Source organism: Camelus dromedarius, chromosome 20, assembly GCF_036321535.1.
Source record: "Camelus dromedarius isolate mCamDro1 chromosome 20, mCamDro1.pat, whole genome shotgun sequence".
In the NCBI taxonomy this organism is placed as follows: Eukaryota; Metazoa; Chordata; class Mammalia; order Artiodactyla; family Camelidae; genus Camelus; species Camelus dromedarius.
In genome coordinates, this window is record NC_087455.1 from 26,632,416 (window position 1) to 26,659,291 (window position 26,876).

The following is a 26,876-nucleotide window of genomic DNA, read 5'->3' on the forward strand; positions in this document are numbered from 1 at the left end:
CCCTCCCACCAGGCCAGAGGATGGAGGATACTTACACTCCACCAAACATGAAACACTAACGTGCTTGATGGGCATCCTAGAAAAACTGTTCAATAGGCATGATGAAAAAGCATTCATCTAGTCAATGTTTGCATATTAACTTATATCTACGAAAAATGCTATATAAAGGTTCTCTCTCTCACCCCTCCCCCCCCAACCCTCGCCACATCCATCACTTTCATTCTTTGTTTCCTATCATGGGCTAGCTTTACCTGACACATGCTGGTTCTGAGAGATACAGGTAAGTATGAGTAGGGAGGCTATGGTAAAAATGTAGAAATACAGCATTTGGGGTCACCAGAAAAACAACACAGTAGTATACAATGATGATGGACATGTAACAAAAAGTTACAAGCTTAAATACCTGAAGGTATGGCGCTTAAAAAAATAAAGAATAAAAAATTACAGGCACTTTTAAAGCATTAGTCTTTGGAGGCCCAACATCAGGTGTCACTAAGAAAATAATTAATTGGTTATAGCTTACAATTGAGGTGAGTAGTTGGAAGACACTCTTCCCTTTAAACTTTGGCTCAAGCCCTGATGAGCTGTCTGACTCTGAGCGAGCCTCAGAAACTCTGAGTCTCCACTTCTACCTATAAAACTGGATAATGTCTCACGGCAGTTGCAAGTTACACATGTTCAATTGTGTGATGAACTTAGCAGGATGCCTGATATAGCCTAAGTGTTCAACATTTGTCAGCTTATTATGTTTAAATAACTTTTATCAATAATCATAGCACGCCTTTGGAGAGACAGTAACAATAGAGCCACCGCGTGGCAGAAAAACAGCAAACAGATCAATACGGGAAAAGCATTCTTACTCTGATGTCTCAAAATAAAATATCAGACACCTAGAAAGAGGAAGTGGTTCTGTTAGAAGCCTCCCTTTAAGAGTTCAGGACCTTCAGATCTTGTTCTCTTGGTGGCTGGGTGAGGGTCCGCATTTTTTTGTGGTTAAAGAGGATTAGATAAAATGTGGATCCTGCCATCTCTGGAGTTATCAGTGTTCCAATGCACTAAGAATTAAATCATCCCCTTCTAATTTATGAGAATATAAGAAAAGGGTTTCTAATTAGAGGGGACACTTGGTGACACTAAAGATAAAGCTTTGTTCCATGAAAACAAAAATAAACTTCCGTTTGAGATTAAAGGAATATTCTCCAGTCTCTGTAGGAAATACTGAGAGAAAGTGCAAAATTGGAGGAAGCACAAACATAATGAACGTAGACAGAGCAGGGAAGCTTCTGCAGAGGAAGGATTTGGTTGGGCCCTGGGGACATTCTTTGCAAAAACTCTTGCTTCTGTGTCATGGAGATATGTAGGGACTGTAATAGCCTGGCCCAGACCCAGTAGAAACAAACTAAAGATGTCTTACCTTCCATAGTGCTCATTTATGTGTGATTTATACTGAATTACAAAGTTCTAGTCACAGACACTACCCAGAGACCACAATGGGAAAAGGACCAGAAAAGACTGTTTGCCACACACACACAGGATTCCAGAAAATCAAAAGAACCTGAATACTGGCACAGAGTCCCCTGTTTCAGGATTCCAAATGCTGCTTCATAAGGATAAACTGATTTTAAAATGTTGGAGGCATGAAAAATACTACTCAAAATTCAACTCATTTAATGCCGCACCCTTTAATTTATTTTATTGCCTCAAGGGTGGAAAAGGCATGTTCCTCACCGTCTGCGAGACAGGAAGCAGTGCCAAGCTAATGCTAATGGGAATTCTGTGGCCAGAGCCCACACGAAGACGTTTGTGCACACTTCAGTTTCAGATTTACCTGCTTTCACAAACGAACATAATCATATGCATCCCAGAAGAGACTGCCTTTTAGCTTAAAACTATTGTCTGAAACCTCGCACCTACTCAGCCCTCTGAGAATATAAAACATCTGAATTAAATTCTGTATGGTACTCAATATGGAACTTTTAATAACATTTTTAAACTCTCTCAATTTCCAGGCACTATTAAAAGGTAACTTTCTTTGAAACTGAGCTAAAGAAGAGCATATTCCCTAAAGAAATAAAGAACAAGAGAGAAAAGTGACACATTTCCGTCGAGTTAGCATGTCAATAAACAGGAACCATCCCCTCCAGACCAAAGGTAGCGGAGCGCCCCTGAAGATGCCCCAGGCGGTTTTGCTTTGCTCCAAACTCCCCACAGCTGGATCAACTCAGTATGCAACCTGCAGTCAGAAGCATTTTAGGTTTCATCTTCTAAAGTTTCCATCTTCAAATTGGTAATTTCCCAACTTAAGAGTTAGGAATGGGAAGGATTCTCGCATGAACCTAAGATACGTTTAATTATTAGAAGCCTCACACTCACACTGCACTTTCAATGAACGGTTTGTGAACAAATATCCAAAATCTCAAGTAAATAAACATGGGCAGTGAAAAAAATCTCACCAAAATTTTCCTCTGCACAAAATAAATTTCTTCCACCAAAGACTGTCCACAATGACTACACCATTCCAACTTACCTTAACATAAAAGCAAGTGGCTGATTTGTTACAAGATAAAATCGCTCCAGCAGAAATTTTTTCTTTGTGTCATCTAGGAAGATGCCTTCTAAAATAGTTCACCTATAGAGACTACATGAGCATCTTTAATTGCTTTCTGGAAAACAAATCGCTTTTAAGTATCCTCAAAACTAAAGCTTTACCCATTCTATTTTACATTTGAAACTTTAAGCAGTGTCTCTTCATAATAGCATATGCCTCAGTTATCTTTATTAGGCTGCCTTCTATGCTAGCCTCACTTCTAACCATATAGTTTGAAAGCAATCAAAATTTTTGTAATATTATACAAGTCAGACTTTGCATCAGTTTGATCTTAACTTGGTTATTGCTAAGTTTGTTTTGTTTTCCCACAAACTTTAAAATTGGAAGGCATCATAAAGTTTATAAATAAAGTTTGTTTTTTGGGTTTTTTTTTTACAGATGAAAGCACTGAAGGATGCCGAAGTTTATTTCTCACAGAAGTAGTACTAGAAATCACGTCTCCTACTTCTCAGTTCTCGCCTTTACACCAGTGTTAGATCAAGAAGCAACCTTACCCATCATTGTTTCCCAGTGTTAAGGGCTGAAACAGATCTTGTATTTAAGATAATAAAATCTACTATTTGAACCCACAAACGGTAGCAAGAACTGCAAAAAACAGGACTAGAAAAGTTAGTCCAATCATTTACAGATTAAAGACTGAAGTTCAACAAATTTGCTTGTTTGGATGTTTCAAAAACAGTCCTACTGATCATCTTTTAGTTCATGTTATTAATAACACAGCAGATAAAAAGGCCGCCTGTGAGATTACAGCAAAAATAGTTTTCAACCAAAATTACAATGAGTAAACACAAATGGCAGTGTTCTAAGTATTCTCTCAGATCACATACTATTCATTTTTATATGTTCCACAATATTCAGAACAGTGTTTTTGGCACAGAGCAGGCACTTAACGGTTTTTGTGAAATGTCAACATGTTGTATCAGGAAGCTAGAGAGAGAGAAATGTGATATTTTATAAATATATGTGCTATAATGTGGCTTAACCAATGGTTTTTATGATATTACATAGAAATACTGCAATTATTTGCAATTTCATTATTTGAAAACTATAATTACCTTAAATAATTTATTATTACTAGTTAAAGCCATTTTGTAATTAAAGAATACATTTTAAATGAATTAATAAAAGCACTCACTTTAATTCTATTTTGTCAACCTTTCTATTTTCAAGAAAAGCTAAACTTTGAAGAGTAAAGGTGGGGCTAACTTTGAAGCCAGACTGATTGAGGCAAAATATGTTTATTTTTATAGGCTAAAATCACCAAAATTTATAGGCTTTACACCCTCCTTATCAAGGTACTTAACAATAGTGCTCAAAATCTATATGAAGTTTTTATCTTAAGACACTGACAATTCACTGAGTACTTTGAACTTTTACCAATTTAGGCAAAAATGCATTACTGTTTAGAAATAAAAGTAAATGGGTATCGCAATGTTAAACATTCAGGAAAAATAAGTAGAAATAAATTACAGAATAAATGGATAAAAGCTTTGAAACAAATACTATTGTAAGAAACAACAGATGCTTTCATATAGAAAAGACCTTAATCTATGAAAATTTAGAATGTGATGGACTATTTTTAATTTAATTTTGTCTGTGGTTTCTATTTTCCCTCCTATAACACTGGGGCTTTTGCTTCATTCTATTGTACTTTTTCCCACAATATATTACTCCATTTAGGAGCTGCAACAATCACATTCATGCTAAGAAGTATTGATCTCCGGTATATAATCCTGCCAATTCTTCTAAGCTCCAGTTACGCCTTTCTGTCCTTCTATCCTGAATTTGCATCATGATGCTCTTTTAGTATCTTCAAATCCAGTCATCTAAATTAATTATTTACTCTCCCTCACCCATCCCAGTCTGTATTTCTTCACATATTTCCAATCTCCTAGGATTTAAAAACTCACATTAATTTAGACCTCTCCCTGGTATAATTGCTTCCTCATCCATCTCTCCATTTCCATTACCAAGACCATACTCGGGTTGTGTTGTATAATAGTGTCTCTGTTATTCACTGAAGGCCTCTGACCTCCTGGGAGAGGATAGGGGATGAAGATTGAGTTCACTCACAGGGTCAATAATTCAATCAATCATGCCTATGTAATAAAAGCTCAATAAAAACTCTGGACACAAGGCTCAAGTGAGCTTCCTAGTTGATGAATACAACAATGTGCCAGGAAGGTGACACACTCTGATTCTGTGTTGAAAGGACATCAGCTCGACTTCTGGGATACTCCCAGACCTCCTATCTGTGTCTCCATTTGGCTACCATTGATTTGTATCCTTTATAATAAAACTATAATAATAAGTATAGTGCTTTCCTGGGTTCTGTGAGTTGTCCTAGTAAATTATCAAGCCAGGTAACTTGTGGGAACCCCCAATTTTACAGCCAGTTAGTCCAAAGTGTGGACAGCCTGAGGACCCTTGAACTTGCAGCTAGCATCTGAAGCAAGGGCAGTCTTCCTGCCCTCAACCTGTGGAGTCCAGGCTAACCCCAGGTGGTTGTCATATGAACTGCAGTGCAGTCTTGTCAGTTGCCAGATCAAATACAGAATATCAGTTAAATATGAATTTCAGATAAATAAAAAAGTTTTACACTATAAATATGTCCCAAATTGCATGGGATATACTTATACCAAAAGTTCAAAACTTCATACTTAACTGGGAATCCTGGTTTTACTGTGGGTTTTTTTTTTCTCCCTAAATCTGACAACCTTACACCCTAAACCAGGTTCTCATTACTCCTTATCTAGTGGTCTCATAACCTCGCATCCTTTCCCCAGGCTCTACCTCCTTCCAACCCTCCATTACACACACCTCTTGACTATTCTTCTTAAACACAGTTTGATCCAATACTGCCTTGTCCAGAACTTTGGTTTCTTACTACCTATATAAATAGATTTGTTGGCCTGACATTCAACATCATTTACAAGGCACCATGGGCTTTGGAAATTAGTCAGAACTGGGTTCAAATTCTGTCTTCACTGCATAGCTATGGGAAAAATTGGAAAACTCATTCTCTCTTTCTTGTCCTTAATCTTGTCATTGCAATTTAAGAACAGCAATGTATCAGAATGTTATTTTGAAGAGACAAATAAAGAAACTTTGCATCTACCCATAATTAGTCAATGACATCTCTGTAGTCACCTCAATGAATCCATTCGAGTATTTCCTGAAGATGAATCTATTGAAAGTCTTGGCTTTCCTGACACACTATTCTCCCTAGTTTTCCTCTTTGTTTTTTTTTCTTTATATTAGGCTTCCATGAAGTTCTGTCCTTGGTCTCCATCCTTTCCTTGATGATCTTACTTCCAAAATTTTAAATCCTGCTATTTGCTGACAAATTTCAAACATGAAATTCAAGCCCCCCATTCCTATATCCAACTGCTTACCAGCATCTCTGAATGTCCAATGGTCATCATAGGTCTTCTTCAATCCCTGGCCGGTCCCACATTGCCTGTTTCTTTAAATAACATCACTTCTGTTAAGTAGGCCAGCCAGAAAGGTCAGAAGAGCTATGATTCTTCCCTCCCCTCATGCCCACAAACATACCTGTCACAAAATTCTGCTAACTTCCATTTTCAAAATCATCCCTCTCCTCTGCATGTGCACTGTCTGTTTCTTTGTTAGGATCCTCAACACCTCTCCCCTAGATTAGTGCTATGGTGTATCAGTCAGGTTCTAACTAGGACATAGAAACAACTCTGAGTACTTAAAGTAAAGGGAATTTATTCCAAGGAATTGAACATACAAGTGATGGAAGTGGACAATGATGAGCTCTAGATATTAACAGCAAGAAGCCATGACCTTCTCTGGGCTTGAGAGATCAAGACAGAAGAAGAATCACCTGGAAGAAGTGCTGGAACTAGCGTCATCTTGTCAGGCTGAAACCACAGATGAGAAATAGTTCCTAGTGGAGAGGCTTCACCTCCCCTTTCGCTCCAATAACTGCTCTTCCTCCAGCCTCACTCCCTTTCCAGACATATTCTGCACTGCTACCTTTCTAAAAGGCAAATCTGATCATGTTTATCCCAGTGCTGAAAACGCCCCAGTGGTTTTCTGCTGCCTGCAGGGAGTCAGAACACACCTCCTTTTCACTGCTATGCTGTGCCATGTCCATCCACTCCCCAGAAGCCATCTATTCCCTTACATATACTATTTCCCAACCCGGAATTTCCCCACCTCCCATCCCACATGCTAACATCAGCACATGGCTTCTCATCTTTCAAGATCTGTATTACAAAGCATACCTGCAGTGCCATCTCCCATGTTTCCCTTCCTTTCTCTCTCACCTTCCACCTCTTCCTCAAGTGCATTCCTTCTCTCCTTCCCTTCCTTTTTTCCTCTTTTGTTCTCACTAACCAAATCAGTTGTTTCCCATAATATGCTATGAAATTCCCTATGTTGATACTGATTTCACAGTACTGCAATTGTGTGTGTGTGTGTGTGTGTGTTATGCATGTGTTTGCATATTTTGGAATGCAATATTCAGTTACATGTCTATCTACATTACCAGGTTGTAATCTCCTTGAGGGCAGGGGTGTTCATCACATATCATATTTTTTATCGGCTCAATAGCTTCCTGAAAAATGTTCCAAATGAATTTGATGTACTCAAACATATTTATGCACTCATATTCTTCTAAGACTAGACAAGTGAAGGCTTAACAAGTATTTCATAAGAATGTCTCATTGCATGAGAAAAAAAATTCTTGAAAGAAAACAATGTATTTCTCACATTAGTTTTCCCAAGGAGAGTACAAGTTCTCCTCCTTCTCTGATGGTCTTTAAATCACAGTTTGAAAGCGGTTACTAACTTAATCTGTGCTGAATAGAATTCTAATGCTTAAAAGAACATATGAAAATTCAAATAAAAATTTACACTTCAGCCTTACAAAGGGCAAAAAAAAATATGATACATATCATTTATGGCAAATGCAATCTCTGTATTTTATTAAATTGCTTTGTGGTGGCCCTGCGTAAGTTACATCAGGGATATCCTACTGGGCTTCCGCAAAGTTCAGAAGACTCTCTTTCTAATTCTCTAGCTCTCCTGCCCACTTATTGGCCATGAGCACCAACAAAGGCAATAAATGTTCCCCTACATTAATTTAACGTTCACAATAACTACATGCATGTGGGTTACTATTTTAGCCCAGTTTTACAGATGAGGAAACTGAGGCACAGAGAAGCCAAGTAACTTGCCCAAGATCATCTGGCAGTGGGTAGCAAAACTTGGATATGAATCAGTTCTGCAGTCAGAGCCCATGTACTCAGTCACTGCATGATGCTTCCCCATCTGGTAAGGTTTCTTTTCACCCTGGCCCTTGGGCTCAAAAATGAAGAGGCGGGAACAGAAAGCACATCGTGCCCTTCACAGCTTGCTTATCCTCTCCGCCCTCTATGGATAAAATGTGCCAATGAAGGAATGGCATTACTGCTAGAAAGTAATCACTGGGGTCCTTCTGCTGACCAAGGAAGATCTGAGAGTGATGTAGTCTGAAAGCAAAGAAAAATAATATTTGCATATATTTACAACCTGCCTTTCTCAGAAAGGATTTAAGGTGTTTCACTAAGATGTACATTACTGACAGACAACGTAAATTAAAACACGTAGAAAGCAAAGCAAAGGGAAAGTTAGGCTAGAAGAGGACAGTGAGTGCACACAACATGGGCCAGGCATCGACAGACTTGCCAACAGCAAGCTTAATGTTTGGCTCTAAGCTACACAGCAGCCAATGAAAACAGAGAAATAATCACCTATTCATAGTTGATTTTTCTGCAAAATACCAACAGTGCCCAGGAGAAGCCCAGATATCTCCAGTACTAAGGACAGAGAGAAATTACTTCCATGGTCTTCCAGAAAGGACACAGTGTAACATAATAAACAGCACCCTCAACGACATGCCGAGTACAGAACACGTACAGGAGTGGGTGACTGAGACTGCTTTTCACAGGGTCCCTCCAAAATAAGCACAATGCATACAAAACACAGGACACAGACTCAGTCTCACCAGAATATAACATTCCTCTTTTACGTCTCTTTAAGGAGTGGCTTGGTGTGGTCTGGCGCAGGCTGCCTGGATTCAATCCTGGCTTCGTCACCGACTAGCTGGGTGACACTGGGCAAGACTTGAAACCTCTCTGGACCTCAGATTTACCAAAAATAAATGGAGATAATAATAACCACTACCTCATATGGTTGTGTGTCTTTAATCAGTCACTATATATAAAGTGCTTAGAATAGTGTTTGGCACACAGTGAGCACTATACTATAAGCTTCTGTGGCTATATTTATTATTTAATAACTAAGTTTATTTTTCAAATCCCAACTTCCCAGGTGATAGAAACTTAAAGTTTATGAACTCAGGGTTTCATCTAAGTCCCAGGGAGCGTATTAGTAAGGAGGCATTGGGGAGGAGCAGAAGTTGGGGGAGAAGGCACTTGTCCCTACTGTCCTTTATCCATACTAGCATTTCTTTGGATTTCTTCTTTCTTCTGGTTCAAAGCTCTCAACACAAACAGGTGAATGTTTCCAACTACTTGCATCCCCTCAGGTACACAGAGATCATTATGCTTCTCAAAGTATGAGGGGATGAGGAAACAATGAGGTTGTTTTAGGTCTATCTGGCTCTGGGGTCTTGCTGACTTTTCGGGGCCTATCTAGGAAAATGAATAGAGGTCCCATCTGGTACCCTGTTAAGGAACCTACTGGGGGACACTACCAAAAACTCACCTCCTAAGATGGACTGAGGGAAGGGAAAGGGTGACTTTTTCTTAAGAGACTGTCATTCAGTCACTCATCACTTCTCTTACATCTGGGGAATTCTTACTTTATCTTGAGGGGCAAAGTTAAAGGAAGCTTTGCATGGGTCATCATATCTTTTTCACAAACTCATCAATGCTACAGTCCTGTGCATTCTTGGCTTTTGCAACTCAAGAACTGGCACCTTTGTTCTCTGTGTCTTTCTGGTGTGTGATTCTATCCCTGAGACAAAGAGTGTGGAAGGTAGACAGAATGGTGGAGGTAAAGGTGGGGCAATCGGGGGGTCCACAGCATTATCCATGGAGTGGGTACATGAAAGCTGGTTAACAGTTCCCAATATGTCCCACTGCATAAAATTATAACATCTTGCCTAAGCATACTTTAGTGAACACTATTCTGTGGTTGTCCTGTGTGCTGAGGTCCACATCTAAAGCTTTTTTTACATATTAATCCCTAGGGAGATTTTAAAGAAGACAAAAGAATTGGCAAACTAAAGAGAAGAGCTATATAATAATAACACCATTTCTAAAATTAGGTGATATATTGGTACTGGTACTTAGCTTTTTCAAAATTCTGAATAGTAGGCGCAACTCCTGGCATTGGCTTACCCATCAGAGGCTCCAGATGATCTATTCCAATTTTCAGTGGAAGCTACTTTTTAAACTGTGCACATGGCTAAAACAGCATGTAGCAATTTATATGAGTAAAATTCAATTTTTATACAATCAGCATCACTAAGATCGAGAGCTAACAGGCAACTCTTCTGTGTCACATGTTGTACACTGATAAACTTACAGAAAAGAACCATGCAATTACCTGGAAGGGTCCTCAAAGATCCAGCTCTTTAGCTCTTTAGCATTTTTATTTTAGATATGAGAAAACCCTGACTGAGGGTTATCTGAGATCACATTTCATAAATTACATTAAAATATAAAAACAAAACATATCATATCAGGTCAGATACATCTGTCATTCCACCTAGAATTCTGCTGCCTGACAGTCATGATGATCCATTTCATACTGCAATTCTGTATGGTTTCTACAACTTGACTAAAAGACCTTCTAGACTAAATCGATAAGCACCTCATGAATCTGTAAGTTCCTCACGAGTATTTATGCTTGTTCCTACTTTCCAAAGTGCCTAGTAGAATACCTCACAGAAAGCATAGGTTATGGTGCTTGTTAATGGTGGTGATGCAGAGCATCAAAATATTAATGATCACATGACCTGAATCCTCTTCCCATTTTCTCCATCTCTTAGAATCTTGCCTGTTCATTAAGACCCAGTCCAAGCCCAATCTCAATCCATGATGTCTCTCCTGACTTTGCCCTCAGTCCTTTCTCGCCTAGTCACTACATGCCTTGCTGTCAAATACCTCTCCATCGAAATACCTACTTCTTCCTAATTACTTAATGTTTTAGTATAATTTTCGTATCGTCTGTTAGATTTTCCCAAAGTCTTTTACTATATTCTATCTATTATGTACATCAACATCATCATCAAAGCTCATCAAAGATGAGGCATGAATACTGCCCATCAGCACTTCCTTTTCCACACTCTCCAAAGTGCCATTATTAGACTTTCTCAGGTTTCAAGCAAACTATCCATTTCAAGAGCTTTAAGTTTTACTAAATAAGTTTACGACCAAACTTCGTCTAAACTTCATGAGTGAAATCATGTATGTTTTCAGATACTATGGTTCCAGTATAAAATCACAGGTGTTTCAAGTCATCCCCCTAATTGGGAAGCTATCTTTTCATTGCCCTGTTAAAAAAATTTTATCCAAAATGTCCTTCATTTTCATTTCATATTTTAAAGTATAGTGGGCATATATGCAAACCATATATACCACTGTGTTGTAAAGTCTAAAATAACATTTTCTATTTCGTTTTTAAAGCTCATCCTGATGAAAGTAAACTTTATAACAGGAGAATAAGAAAAATACTATTGACAAAGGTGTTTACCAAGAAACTGTTCTATATTCTAATACTTTCCAATAATCTACATTGAAAAGAAAACATCTTATTAGACATTTAGAATCAACTGTGTTTGCAATCCTAACATAAACATTTTTCACTCTCTTTCACAATATCTAATGATTATCTAACATTTTTTTTTAAAAAACATTTACTCTCTACAGTGCATTATATGCATAGAAAGTCAGTATAGGGAAATTACTCTACTGATCAGAGAAAAAGAATAAAAGAATAATGTTATTTACTATTTAAAACAGAGGGAGTAACAGATGCATCATTAAGCCTGTACTTATTCAAAATATAATCTTATAAAAATTCTAAGAGTTTCCAAATAGTTTATGTTACAGAAGGTTAGAGTCAACTGTTTCAAACAAGTAAGCTTTAAATCTTGAATATATTCTTTGCAGTGACTCTTTCAGTGGTGGTTTGTTGTTCCCTTAGATTTATATGTTTTAATTTATGGCAAAACCCTTAACAGAAAAGCTAACAATCAATAGAGTGTTAGGAACTTCAACTCATAGGTTATATCATGCTGATAGTTTAATATTTCAAAAACAGTCTATGGAAATATACCATGAGACAGTAATGCTGGTTGATCACACAAACTACAATTATGCGTACGTCTGACACTATAGTTTTTCTCTAACTCAAACTTTTCCAAAAGACTTTCTTTGAGAAAAATACTGGAAAATACGTAAAAAGCAAATGCAACATTTAAATTGTAACATGCTGCAGTCTTCAGGCTCCTAACACTGTCAGAGGATCTTCAGTGAAAGATCATCTGTAACACACCTACCTGTCATGGAACAAATGTGGGTTTACTGATTCACTGCTACAAGGGTGTCTCACCAAATGTGTGCTAGAAATAACTTACAGGATTTGAACCCGCATTAGATAATTTGGGGGAAAGTTTTAAAAAAGCAGGGCTTTGCTCTCGATTGGATGCTGTAAGGAAGCAGGAGTCATTCCATGATTGGGTATTTTTAAATTCTTATCTAGACAAAAGAAGAACAGAGTGGGATTAAAGCTGTGATTGGTTTTTTTAAAAGCAGAAAATGGTTAATATTTGGACATTCTCTGATCTTTAAAATGTTCATGTCTTTCTTTGCCTGAGTTTAGCTATGAGACTAGAGGGGTCTCATTTTTGTCTGATCCATCATGATCACAGAAGGTCCCTGCCTCACGTTAATGGTCTGTAAAACGTTATATTCAACAAGACAACACCATGGCCCAGCTGTACACACTGTGCCAGCTCCCTGACATCAGTGACTGCTTTTTCTCTTTCTCGATATAGAAAGAATGAGCATAAAGTGGGTAGGGTCATCATTTCTACAGATTAAAATATATTTACAAACAGGAACTCAACTTTGTATTGTACGTTATAATCTGGGTCTTGTATATTTTTAAAATCACTCTGTGTGTTAGAACCATAGCAAATATTCAATAACTTTTTCAGTTAATTTACTTCTTCCTTCAACAAACAATTAATGGTTCTTAAAATGGTTTTTAAAATTAATGGTTTTACAGAAAAAAAAAATTCTTCCACAATCTGTAAGTGGAGTACCAAACATTCAATCTGATTGTTACAAAGCTAATGGGCTAAGAATGGGGACTAGATGGAGGGTGAAAGCTAGTCTACAATCACACATTATATCTGAATTCCTGCATAACGGGGAACTTTGCACTGAGTGCTTACTTACATGTGCAGGCACTGCTGGGCCTTGTGAACACAATAATGAATGAGATCAAGTCCCTGTCCTCAGTGAACCTGATGCCCTGTGACAGAGCTACAGTTTTATTTTCTGACTCGTCATGTCACACAGTGAAATAAAATTGCATCAATGTATTTTTAGTCAAAAGATAATTAATACTAGCCTACATGTGTTTATGACCGATTTTGGTCCTTACTATATAGTCAATAGAAAATTTTAAGTAAATATTGGCCACTAGTTGCTGGTTCACTGGAAGGTTTTAAACATTTCCTTTAAAGTCCACAAGTATCTCACACAAAGTCAAGTGTGCAGAGACTCTCATTGAATTCTCAATAATGAAGAAGTGTTTTATTTTTTGATGACAGTGGGAATTTGATTTTTTTAAGTAATTTGATGTACACATGCTGATGTGTATATACAAAATTAAGTTTTATAAATCACATTGTAATAATAAGTAGAAATTAAATTACACCCCTAAATAAAAACTGGCCAAGTGTGGAAATTAACAAGTTCTAAAAAATTAGTACAAATAAAATTATTTAAAATTTTAAATATTTACATTTGATTTAAAAGTAATCCATATTGTTATTTTCACAAGAAAATAATGTAATTGAACGAATATGTCCTAGATGTTAACATCTATGTCTCTATCTATCTATCTATCTATCTCCCTATCTCTTAATCTGGATATGATAAAATTAAATCTCTTACATAAAATATCTTAAAATTTCTTAATTTTAAACCAACTGATGCACATTAAAGAGACTAGTAAATGATATAATAAAAAATACTTAAGTCTGTAAAAGCTAATCTGCATATCGAGGCCTTACCTGCCTCTTTACAAACTTCAACCTTTACAACTGAATAAATCTGCTTGGCTAGGTTCCAGGACATGGATTCTGCTATATCTGCCAGTGGGCAGAATCATTGGTTATTCAAGGGTTACATGAAGACGTGTGATTCTCTCCTTGGCTTCCTCCTTCTTTGCCACCGCACTGGTAAGAGACCAGAGGCTTTACCTACCATGCCCTCCACCTCCCTCTGCCATTCCCCTCCCTTTTCCTATCTCTTCCTTTCCTGACAGAGTCTTTCTTGAAGGAAGGGTGCTTCAGACCATTCTTTGCTCCCCTTGACCCCTTGGCTCTCTTCTCTTCTCTTGCCAGCACTCACCCTATAGAAGTAGTCGGTGATCCCTGGGATTTTTCCATTAGTGGAGGCCTTGGTAAGATTTATCTCTAGCAAATCCTTTCCCTTTCTAAAGTATGATAAATCTTAAAATTCAGATTTGGGCATAGAACGAAAAAGATCAAGTTTTCCTATCCAGGTTGCCATGGAATGGAGAAAAGTGCAATGATTTTAGGTCCCTTGGACAAATATTAAATAATAATGACAAATATACACAGTATCTAAAAGCTCATTGCTACAAAATACTAACAGAGATACCATGGAACACTTTATCTGAATACTTAATCAAAATCAAGTTACACTACATATAACAGGAACAAAATCACAAAAGATCGATAGCCTGGGTTCTGGCAAAGTCCCTGGATAGGAGACTAGGGACAGATTCCTCACTCTACCTATGAAAGTTAGAACTTCTCAACCAAAAAAGATGTTGTCTTTAACTCCCATAAATTTGAACCACTCTATAAGGAATAATATTGGCAGATCCAGGACTCTGACTCAGTTGTTGACTAGTTAGCACTCTGGGTGGTTTTCCACTTCATGCCACTGCTTCCTGAACTGTTAAGCTACTGTGTTCATATGTCTGTCCACTTGGCCAAACCTTTGCTGTTCTCCCCAGGACATCACCATCTTACTCTTTCATTTCAAAAAATCCTAGTTTAAAACTTGTACTTAAGTACCTTGATAAAATGTCCCTGAGGTTGCTTAAAACCATTAAGTATCTCGACCCATGAAGACTTTATTTAGCAAGCGGTGCATCTTTTATGAATAAATCACATTATGCCATTTGCTTTATTAGAAGATCTCACCAAGACTAGATTATTGTGTGCAGATTTCTTGAGAGTTGAGACCATGTCATTCTCCTGTCTGATCTCCCCTAGGCTTTGCACATACAAAACTGCTACTTATTATTTAATTGAAAGAATCATATGTATTATATGAACTGGAAGCCCCAAAGGAGAAAGAAGTTACACTCCATACTTACAAGAGTTCCATTTATATATGAAAGTTTGCCAACTCTAGCATTTGAACAACCTTTTATTATTTTTTTTTACACAATCTCTAGTTCATTCCTTCTTTTATCGTGACTTTCTGCCCTCCCAGCCCAGGTGTTGGCTATTCCAGAGATTAGATCAAAGATGACCTTTTGTGTGAAGACAGAGGTAAAGAAAATGCTTATTAAAAGTTTCTGCCTTTTGTATGTCATCAGTTAAGAGTGTTCTTTTCCCATCTGATAAAGGGACAATGTTCTCCTTTATCGTTTTCATGGGTTTAATGTATTTAAAAGAAAAAGCATACATAGTTTTCCTTTTTCTTTATTCTTTATCTCATTTCTTTTGTTTTGTTGTAGTTTGTCAAATATAACCTATCTTCTGTTTCTGTAGCATTCTTTCTTTGTACTGTTAAAGCAGAGTATTTGTCCATGTGAGATTTCTTTTTCTCTGCCTAACTAGTATGTAATAATAATCATGGCACTGGCAGAAAGCCACTGCCCTGTGAAATCCAGACTACCCTTCGTCAGAACCCTTTAACAGATTGTCTTGAGACTGAAGGGGGTAAAATGTCTTGGTACTTAAACAGAGGTTTAGAAACAGAGAGAAAGGAAAATAAAACTGAAGAAAGGTAAAAATAAATGGACTTAGAATGCAAGGTCAGCCAAAAAAAGCTCAAAATGATTTCTAGGGGGGGTAACTGATGAGAAAGAATCTTGTGAAAATATAAATGAATATTTATATGAATGCATGGTTGGCTTAATTGAGGAAGTAAAAATCAAAATATGGGTTATTTTGACTCTTTGCAGATCTTTTGCTTTCTTCTTAAGCAAATTAAGAGAAAGACCCACAAGGAACACATAGTGAGAAAAGAAGACCAAGGCAATTTGGGCCAACAAGAATAGTCATGGACTGCTTGTTTCCCAGCAGCTTAAAGATAAGGAATGTGAGACCTAACACCATGCTGGTCAGAGCTCGCAGTGGCCTTAGTGTTTGTGGAGTGGCAGATGATCTATGGGTTTTGAATAACAGGCGTACCTAGAACATTCTTCTCCCATTTTCTTCTACGTTCTCTTCTTTATTTACACAATGGCTTAAATTACACTCTATTCTGATCATCAACAACCTTTCCTTTCTTCCAATTATAATTCTTAATATGTTACACTCCTAATGCACAAAATTTAGAAGAGTTTTCCTTTCCTGTTTAATTTCTCTTCTTTCTGCATCACGATATCATTCCTAACATAACATAGCTCAAGAATATGATTTGCAAAGTTCACTACCCTTCAAGACAATGTTTAAGAGCTTTCTGTCACTATTAGGCATATGCTAATATGGACATATTTAAATTAACCTTAAAACACTGTAGTAAATAGAACACCGTAGTTCTTTTCTAGTGTCTCTGACATTCGGGTACTTTTACATGTCATACTTTAATCTACCTAGAAAGCTCAGCACATTTATGATTATTATTACTACTACTACCATTGCTATTATTTTTACTTGTCAGAATCATCTTTTTTTTTCTACTTCTATTTGGTGTATTTTAAATCTTAAAAAAATTACAATATTAACATAGTAAACATGCATATATCTTTTATCTAGAATTACAAATTGCTAACATTTTACCACATTTGCTTTATGTCTCTTTCTGGGTAACAATATAACTATTACTATTTTGCTGAAACATTTGAGAGTAAGTTGTAAGCATCATGGCCCTTTACACTAAGTATTCACTATGTATGATCTAAAAACAAGGACATCCTTATGCAGTGATGGTACATCTCACTAATTAGGGATAATTAATGTTGACAGACACAACTATGTAATGTACAGTCTATATTTAAATTTTGCCAATTATCCTAATAATGTCTTTTATAGCACTTTTTCCTCCAGTTAACAATCTAACCCAATATCACATTCTATTCTTATGTCAGATAGCATAACCTTTCTTTCTCTCATAGCACATGCAAATAATCTATATGTTAATTTCATACCTCTAGCCATAACCCAGTAATTTAATACTCCTGTGCATTTACAGATTTCCCAAATTTGAATTTATATAACCATCTGAGGGTTCTAAATCTCAGTCTGTTTCCCTTTATGACCTTTGGGTCACTCTAAAGAATCTATGCTCTTAGATGACCCCTGTAACCTATACATAACTGTTGATCTAGTTCCCTTCCAGGATTTACCAACTCTTCCTAAAATCCCTTTCAGTTGTTGGATGTGAGCAGTGTAATTATCTCCATCCTTCATTACTACCAGAAAAGCACATCACAACCCAAGAAAGCTCAGTATGCAGGTCTACGTCATTTAGCCATGTCCATTATCACAATGTACAAATCCCTGAAAAATTCAACTCTTTGGACTTACATGACAGAGAGAACACTACTCAATGATTTCGTATCTCCCTTTCCTTGCCTTAAGTCTTGTTGACCAGCCCCATATATATCTTAGCAATATCATCGTGTATGGACCTGGGCTCACACACACACACACATACACACACACACACACACACACACACACACACAGAAACAACAGTATTAAATAGAGGTGTAATGTTTCTGGAGTTTCAGGAATCTCTAACTAATATCTTCAATTCCTGGGGTTCATGACTTACAAAATATATGCCAAAGTAGCACCATAGTGTCAGTAGTACCCAATATATTAAGGAAGGGCCCACAAGTACAGAGTTAGGGCACCTTCAAAAGTCCATTGTAAAGATGCATCAGGACCATTGCTGTTGTGTGTACATATAATGCAATACATGTAATGAAGAGCTTCAGCATTGGTGTTGGACAACTTGGGTTCAAATCCCAGATCAATACTTCCACCAGCTTTGTGACCTTGAGTAAATCACTTTACCTTTCTCTACCTTAGTATCCTATAAAACAGAGATCATACTTATAGGTTAAAACAATTCACATAAAAACTTTGCAACATATCTAGCTCAGAGCAGTAAGTGTTATTATTAAAAGAGTGAATGTGGTGGACTTGCTCTTGGCTTAGTTTTATTAATTCCACCAACCAGTATCTGCTGAAGACCCTTCTTCTGGAATAGCTCCTTCCTTTCTCAGGCCTCCACAGAGCTGTGCTGTGTACAGTATAACACAAATCACATAGATGGAGTCCCTGCCCCACGAGACATAATATCTAAAAACTCATGCATAAGGGTCATGTAACCCAACCACCTATGCAATGTTTTCTCCTTTATAATATCTCTGAAGGATGATTAAGCACTTCTTTAACTCTCCAAAATGGAAATTCATCAAGTCACAATTTTGGAAATGAAAGAATTATCAGACACTCCATTTATATTCTTAACTGATATTTACCTCCCTATAAAAACATCTATCCACTTGAAAAAAAACAACCAGCATTTCACTTATTCAGTACTTATGTATCATGAAATTTACATGAACTTGCCTTGTTATTCTCTTATGCTGTTGTTTAACATCATGAAACAAGTTCTTTTATGCCCCCCATTATGCTATGCCGGTTTTGCACCTGAGTTACTTTGCACTGTCATTTCAAGGAGTTGTTTTTCAATAGTTATTGGTGCTTCATCTGAAAAGTGGACCAATACTTTGAACTGGTACCTCAATTTCCTCTCACTGTTACCATACACTTTAACATATTACTCTAAATTATTTCTTCAAAAATTTCACCGTAATTGAATAAAACCCCAAAGCAAATATTCACTACTGCAATCATAAATGCATATATACATACAATCATAAATGCATATTTATTATTTTAACGTCTATTCATGCCTTTCAGTGAAATTTTCTAACATAATCCTATGATATCACTCTCACTCTCCCCATAGCCACACACTGAGGGAGTTTAGACAAAATATATAGTACAGGTTCTTTCCAGAAGAAAAAATACTTTTGGCTTACTGGATAGAAATGTTACAAATTATCCATCCAAAGCATAGATCATAAACTTGACCCCCTTTTTAGTTTTTTATTAGGATTGAAGTAATTGATACTGACAGAACAAAGAAAAGATTCTTACAACCATAAAAATCACCGCTGCTACCAATATAACTGAATCCTACCTCTAATGGATTATGTGGCCAGGCTAGCCTCATAATAACATCTAGTAACTAACTCTGGTGTTCAATGGCCAAAGGCCCCATTTAATTAAGAAGATGGATTTATATGTGCTAATAATTCAGGTTAAGTCTTTGAGACCATGATATTACTCAAGCTAAAGAAAAAAATCTTTTTAGACCACCGTCTTTTTTTCTTACTGAGTACACCTCCCATTTCTGTAAGATACCTGATCACAAGTATACCCAGAATATCAGCTATGCTTTAAATATATGAAAGCATAATATAATTTGGCACATGTTTATATAATTCACGTCAAGATAATTGTCTTCAGTTTCAAAACAGACCCTCTTTACAAAGAGGGATTATTAATCTTTGAAAACCTGATGTTGAGATAAATCTACTTATCAGACATAGACATGGAAAAACATAGCCAGTTTAACTTAGGAGCAAAGTTATCTAGAAATAACTTAATGGGCCCCATCATGTGTGGTTTTATATATTTCATTATTTGTTCTAGTCATAAATCATGACATGTGTACCCCTGGCTAAAACATCTTCTGGGAATAAAGCTCCTTCATTACAAAGTTAATGTTGAAAAGTACTTTGTAAATCAAATGAAACAGAACCACTGGGGCTCACAGACGTGAACTTCAAAAAGGTCCCAGGTCAAAGCTACACATTGCCTCAGGCTCAGCAAAGATAAAAGAAGTGACCAGTCCTAGACAGTACTGAGATGCACTTCTGTTGAGCAGCTCTTATACACCAGGCACTTTGACGGGCTGTGCCAATGCAACAGGGTGCCAGGCACTCATCCTCAGCGTCCTTTCACTGTGGTGGTGACTCTCTTCACTTTAGGGGCCCCTGGGATCACCAGCTCTTTTTATATTTTTATTTCTACATCCTGTTGGAGCGTAAGAAGATCTAACTTCAGTCATTTACACCCTCTTGATTGACCTACTAATGGCACCTTAATTAGACTTACTGAAATTAGACATGGTATGTTCACTTGGCATGTATGTGCATTCTGAGTTTTTCATTTCTATTAATGGAATAAAAATAGAGAACCCATCCAGCTGAGGCTAAAGGAAGGCCATCCCCAAGGAAAGACTAGGAAAAAGGGAATGTGTACATTCCACGTTCTTCTAGAAAGGGCAAAATACAGTCATTTTAATAATGAAAGCTGGGAGGAAAGGAACTGGGGAGGAAGAGTTTCCATATTCTTAATTGCGTATGCAGTTTCATAATGAAGTAAGTCAGGAATAAAGAAAAAAAAACAGTGCTCCTCCCATTTACAAAGCCTTAGATTAAGTTAGATAGCATTAAGTAAGTACTAGCAACCACAGCAATTACCTCTCATTTCCTTAAAATAATTCTCCTTATTCTATGTTTATCCAACTTTCCTAACTTCGGGAGATGTAACATAAAAATATTCCCAGTATGATTACGTCTATCCAATTTATCTCCCTGCAGATATTTAATATCTCTTCAGAGTATCTCTTTAATTATCTCTTTAATAAAGACTGAACATTTGTGGAAACTAAACAAAAGCTAACTAAACAAAAGCTTATGTTAAAAGACGTCTTTTCAGTGAGTCCAGTAAATACCTAGAAGCCTATAATCCTAGATCTCTCACTACCTAACAAGATAACTACCCAAGATTAGAGATGGGAAGTCTGAGAGGTAATTCAATACTGTAGAGCATGTCTGCTGACTGAATTATGTAACGTGCCATAACTTCCACACACAATTAAAAGGCAAGTGACATTGATTCAGTGTTTTCACAAGTCAGTATGTCATTCTGCACTCAGTTACCATGGTCATTTATTTTGAGATAGTACAGTATCACTTGGCTATCAAAAAGGATGCGTGGACTTTAACTACCAATCCACTAGCAGGAGTGAGTTAACTAAACAACAAATTTATAAAGATGGGGCCAGTCCTATATCTCAGCTTTAACAGAGGCTGAAACTATCACTGCTGGGGTATTAGAAATCACCGATCATTACAAAAAACTCCAAGGATTCTGAACAGAATGGAAAACTAAATGGAAGGGGGAATTAAATTAAGTTGTTCTCTTAAAAAATGCCTACACTTACAAATTCCCAAAAGAAACTGAGTGTGACTCACTGCACAAAGAGAGGCCTGAGCCCACACAGCTGATTAAGGGGTTTCAGGCTGAGTTCATCAGTCTTTCTCCACGGAGGCTATCCTGAATGGACTAAAAGAGAAATCCTTTTTCTCCTCCTTTAAGCAATATGGTTTGATTTGGAGACTTCCCCCACTATATTTTGTTAAATAAATAAAAAAACCTGATGCTAACTGCTGCTTGTTGATCTTATTAGATGAGTATCTGAAAATGCTTCTTATGGCAAAGAGAATCCTTTCTAATCCCAAATTCCATTAGCTCTACTGGTCACTTCTACAAACTACTTAATCATCAACTTTAAACACTGAAATTAAACATCTAATAATGGAATTTGCTCTATTTCTTAAATTTGCTATCCTAAGAGAGACTCATCATCTACTGCAAGGAGTTTTAACTGGTTCTAACAAACACATTCTGAGCAATTTAAGTCTAGGATTCTAGTCCTCAGATCTAAAACTCAGCCTTTTACAGAAGACCTTTCTGTAAATAGACATTTCTCCAAAGAAGATACACAGATGGCCAATAGGCTCATGAGAAGATGCTCAAATTGCTAACTGTTAGAAATGCAAATCAAAACTACAGTGAGGTACCACCTCACACTGGTCAGAACAGTTATATTATTAAAAAGTCTACAAATAACAAATGCTGGAGAGGGTTTGGAGAAAAGGGAACCCTCCTACACTGTTGATGGAAATGCAAATTGAAGCAGCCACTATGGAAAACAGTACGGAGGTTCCTTAAAAAACTAAAAATAGAATTGCCATATGATCCAGCAATCCTACTCCTGGACATATAACTGGAGAAAAGTCTATTTCAAACAGATACATGCATCCCTATGTTCATAGCAGCACTATTTACAATAGCCAAGACATAGAGGCAACCTAAATGTCCACTGACAGACGAATGGGTAAAGAAGATGTAGTATATATACACACAGCCATTAAAAAAGAATGAAATAATGCCATTTGCAGCAACATGGATGGACCTAGAGATTATCATACTAAATGAAGGAAGACAGAAAGACAAAGACAGATGCCATATTCACTTATACATGGAATCTAAAATACGACACAAATAAACTTATTAATGAAATAGAAACAGACTCACTGACAGAAAATAAACTTATAAGGTTACCAAAGGGGAAAAGGGGTGCAGGAGAGATAAATTAGGAGTTTAGGATTAGCAGATATAAACTACTCTATATAAAACAGACAAACAACAAGGTCCTACTGTATAGCACAAGGAACTATAAGCACTATCCTGTAACAAACCATAATGGAAAAAATTAAATATATTTTGTATCTATATAAAAACTGAATCACTTTGCTGTATACCAGAAATTAAAACAATATTGTAAATCAACTATACTTCAATTAAAAGAATAAATAAATCAAACTCTGCCTTTTATATTGCCATTCCAAAATTCAAATGAGACTTTTAATATTAGCCCTGAGAAGAGGAGACTTGCAAACTGAAAGGCCGATGATTGCCTACCCATCTACCACTGCATCTAAAATTATCATGTATTAGCTTTGTCCCATGAGTTCACAGAAGCTCACACTGAGAACATGCCAAAACCCCTAATACCTAACACACAGGGACAAGCCAGGGCCTTCCTCATACCAGTACTCATGAACTAGGCTGGGCTTATCTGAGTGAGTACTAAAAATGTTTGGAAAGCTGAGACAAAGCTGAGAAAGGAGGGCCCAGGACAGAAAAGTTTAGTGGGGAAGTGAGCAGAGGAACAGAGAGCCAAGGAGTAAAAAAGGAAAAACTAAACAGGAGTACAGTAGGACAGTAATGATCAGAGCCCTAGAAAGCCAAAAACCGCAGCTGTGAGACATTGGAACTTCAGAGATAAAAGCCAGCTTCTAACGATGCGCTATACATTAAGTGCACTGCCCAGCTGGAGGTAGTTGCTGTCTAAGTGTCATAAAAGAATTTCTATTTTACAATTTGGAAACCTGAGGCTTCTGTAAGAACTCTTCCATTTGCTCTGGCCAACAGGACACATCTTTGACAACCCTGTAAAATCAAGTATCCACCTCCTTTATACTCTTGCATCGTAGACACATATGCAGATTTATCAAAACAGACACAATTTCTGTATTACAATTATATATATCACAATTATATATAAGTTTGAAGGTTAAAATTTCAGGCAGTTTAGTCACAATGAAATAGGGTTTCTCCAATCTCTGTAATGGACTCTGACACATTAGTTGAATCTAAGATCTTTACTAAATTCAAGATGAGTAGAATATAAGATTTCCCTGAACCTTTCTTTCCCCTGAACTTTCTTCCTGATTATAATTTAAATAAAAAGTTCCAAAACTAACTTTCAGAATCTAAATGTCTCACTCCTACTTGCCATGAATCATTTTTTAATTGTCCTATTTCTTGACCTAGTAGTTACTGCCTGTCTGAATCACGTTAGTTTTCCCCTCCCCCAATCAACCAATCTAGACAATATGTCATAACATTATGAAGATTTATAAGTATATGTTACAAACCAAAATGAAAAGCTATTTTTTGAAAATATACTCAATTTTTATTTTATGGATGCCTGTATCTAGCAACCATCTATTCAATCCTCTAGTAAGAAAGCTCCAAATGAGTCTTAAATATGGGGAATACTGTTTGTATCCTACTAATAGCATAAAGATTGTCTTAGTAAAATGTAGCTCATATATATAGGGAAAGAAAGGCATTTTAAGTGTCCCCAACTTTTGAAAGAAAAACAACATACAAATGGAAATCTCCATCTAGTGTCAGAATTCTGTATTAAAGCTAAAACTGGTATATAGGAATCCGTGCTGACTCTGCCTATCTTTTGCCCACAATATATTCTCCTCTTTTTCTCTGGAAAAAAAAAAATTAACTCAGTTTTCAAGCAAATGCAAGCAGACAAAACAGGTTGTAAACCACACACTGAGCAATACTGATTCATCAGTTATTTAAATTAATTTTTTGAGAAAATTAGAGGTGGGAAAAAATAACCTTAGACAATTAGTCTTCTTCCTTTCTTCCTTCCTTCCTTCCTTCCTTTACTCCTTCCTTCCTTCCTTCCTATATACTCAGAGAACGTGGCTCATACAGCTTCTTAGAACTCCCCATATCCTGTTTTCACTAAAGCTGTCTCTTCCATCCCTTTGTAAGTATCTCAGAATCAGGAACTAGATGTCATTTTGTTTTGGTTTGGGTTTCTGGTTTGTTTTTGTTTTTGTTTATTGGAGTACAGTCAGTTTACAATGTTGTGTCAATTTCTGGTGTACAGCATGTTTCAGTCATATGTACACATATGTACATACAATATGTATACATGTACAGTATGTATACATGCATACAAACACATAAGTACAATATGTATACATATGTACATAAAATAAATGTCATTTATTATTGCACCTTCCACAAAATGTTAGCATGTGGCCGCATGACAAGAGGCAGCATGTCATGGTAGAAACACTGTGGCCTTGGGAGTTACTGCTGGGTTTGAATCTTTTACAGGTTCTTAATTTCTCTGAGCCTAATCTTAAGTGTCATTATGAGGACAATATGAGATAATCTAAATTAAAGCATGTAGCACAACACCTGGTACATGATGAGCACCCAATAAATATTCGTTTTCTTCATTCCTTCCTTGACTGAAAAAATAAAAGTTCAAAACAGACACGTTACACAAATATTTTAAAACCAAATAATTTGGCAATGCTTCCACCTTAGAGCCACTGTACCAAGTGATCTTTTAAAAATGTACATTTGATGGTGTGACCACCCCACACTGGACAAATTAAAATGTTTTTTATATATTTAGTAAGGCAAAGGGGAAAAAAAAATATAAGACACCACTAGTGTCACAGATGAAATAAAGACAATATAATGTAAAATTTCATCAAGGACCTAAAACCCTAAACGACATACTAAGAAATATTTTAGTAAACACACAATATTCAAGGAGCCTTATTTTCAAAGTCTCTGAATCATATAAACGTGATTGGAGGTACACATTCATCCAGGAGCACTTTCATAAATTCCTTGACAAAGTAAACAAGCAAAGAAAAAATACTGACCAAGAGTAATTTCTCCCAGAACTGGCTGCCTTTGGAAATATCCTTAGGTAATAAAATCAACAGTTAAACCAGAAGAAAACAAAGTAAAACAAAACTGTTATTTGTGACTCCAGATCTAATGGTCACCTCTGCTACTTTCAACCCAGGGAACTCTGCACCAAAATCCTGGGAGTCAAGCAACAAATTTTATCAAATTTAAACTGAACGGCACAAAAATGCCAATATTACAAATGGGTTAATTAAGACTGCAACTTCCGTACTTGGGTACAATCAGTCATTTATTCACTCACAGGGGAAGACCCTTTTGGGGAAAAGAACTGTGTTTTAGTTACACAGTATGCCTTCTTCACCAAGAGCCTAGCATTATGATGTGAATAGGCATTTAAATAATGTCAATACAATTAAAATAAATGAACATAGTGAACAAAATACAACAAAAAAGAAAGCATGCTAAAATCTGAGTCCTCCTAAGTGAAAAGAAGAGCCTGCCATTGTCACAGTATCTCAGTATCACTAATACTAACAACCCTTCAGGGCATTATAACTTTTCAGTACAAATAAGACATAACACAAATTCAATACAACCCGTCAGCTGTAAAATACAGACTTAGCAGCACCAATGTAAGGATCAGTTAGCCCAGATCCAGTATAATTATTGTCATCTCACAATATTGTACAACTTAAGGAGACAGAGAAAAAAAATTGGCAGGGTAAATTCTACTTCCACCTAAATAAATACTTAACAGTTCGTATCCAATATGATTTTACTTCTAGATGGCTTGCAAGTTATAACTATGTCTCAAATCTAAACTATACTAAATTGACAATGCCACAAGTATCTTTATACTTCTACAATATATTTTAAGATTTCTAAGAAAATTGTAAGTACACATTGATACATACAAAATTAGAGTCAAGCTTGTAATCTCTATAAAGCATTATTATGAAAATTCATTTTTCAAAAAGAAATTTATGTAAGTATAAAAGTTGATGTAATCAATATTTTAATGATATTAATTAATGAAATTTATATGATATTACTAAAGAGATCAATATAAGACCAGCACATATATGGAGCACATTGTGAAAATGTAAACATTTCAAGAAATGTTCAAATTATTTTAAAAGTCCTGTATTATAACTAATGTAGAACTCCATGTCACTTGTTTAACATCTAAGTATACGAAAACAATTCATTATCTGGTATTTAGATTTTCTCTGTCCTTTAGGAAAATATCTGTCTGATCAAGTTGTTCAAAGAATCTGAAATTTGACTCATTCTGCAGATAGTTTCCTGTATGATGAAAGAATACAGCCATGTGCCAAAATGAAACAAACCCAAGTGCCA

The 26,876-nt window shown here is 36.4% G+C and overlaps 1 protein-coding gene across 3 annotated transcripts in view; it reads right to left on the bottom strand.

Annotated features, from left to right (window-relative positions):
• The window catches only part of ZFPM2 (zinc finger protein, FOG family member 2), a 428,417-nt gene that overhangs the window by 360,803 nt on the left and 40,738 nt on the right, over window positions 1-26,876 (bottom strand). The window contains exon 1 of one of the 3 annotated variants that reach the window (XM_064476900.1): window positions 2,528-2,562. The exons of the other annotated variants lie outside the window; for them this stretch is intronic. The gene's annotated coding sequence lies outside the window, so the exon portion shown is untranslated. Of the gene's footprint in view, window positions 1-2,527; window positions 2,563-26,876 lie in introns of those variants that run through there. 3 annotated transcript variants of the gene reach the window in all.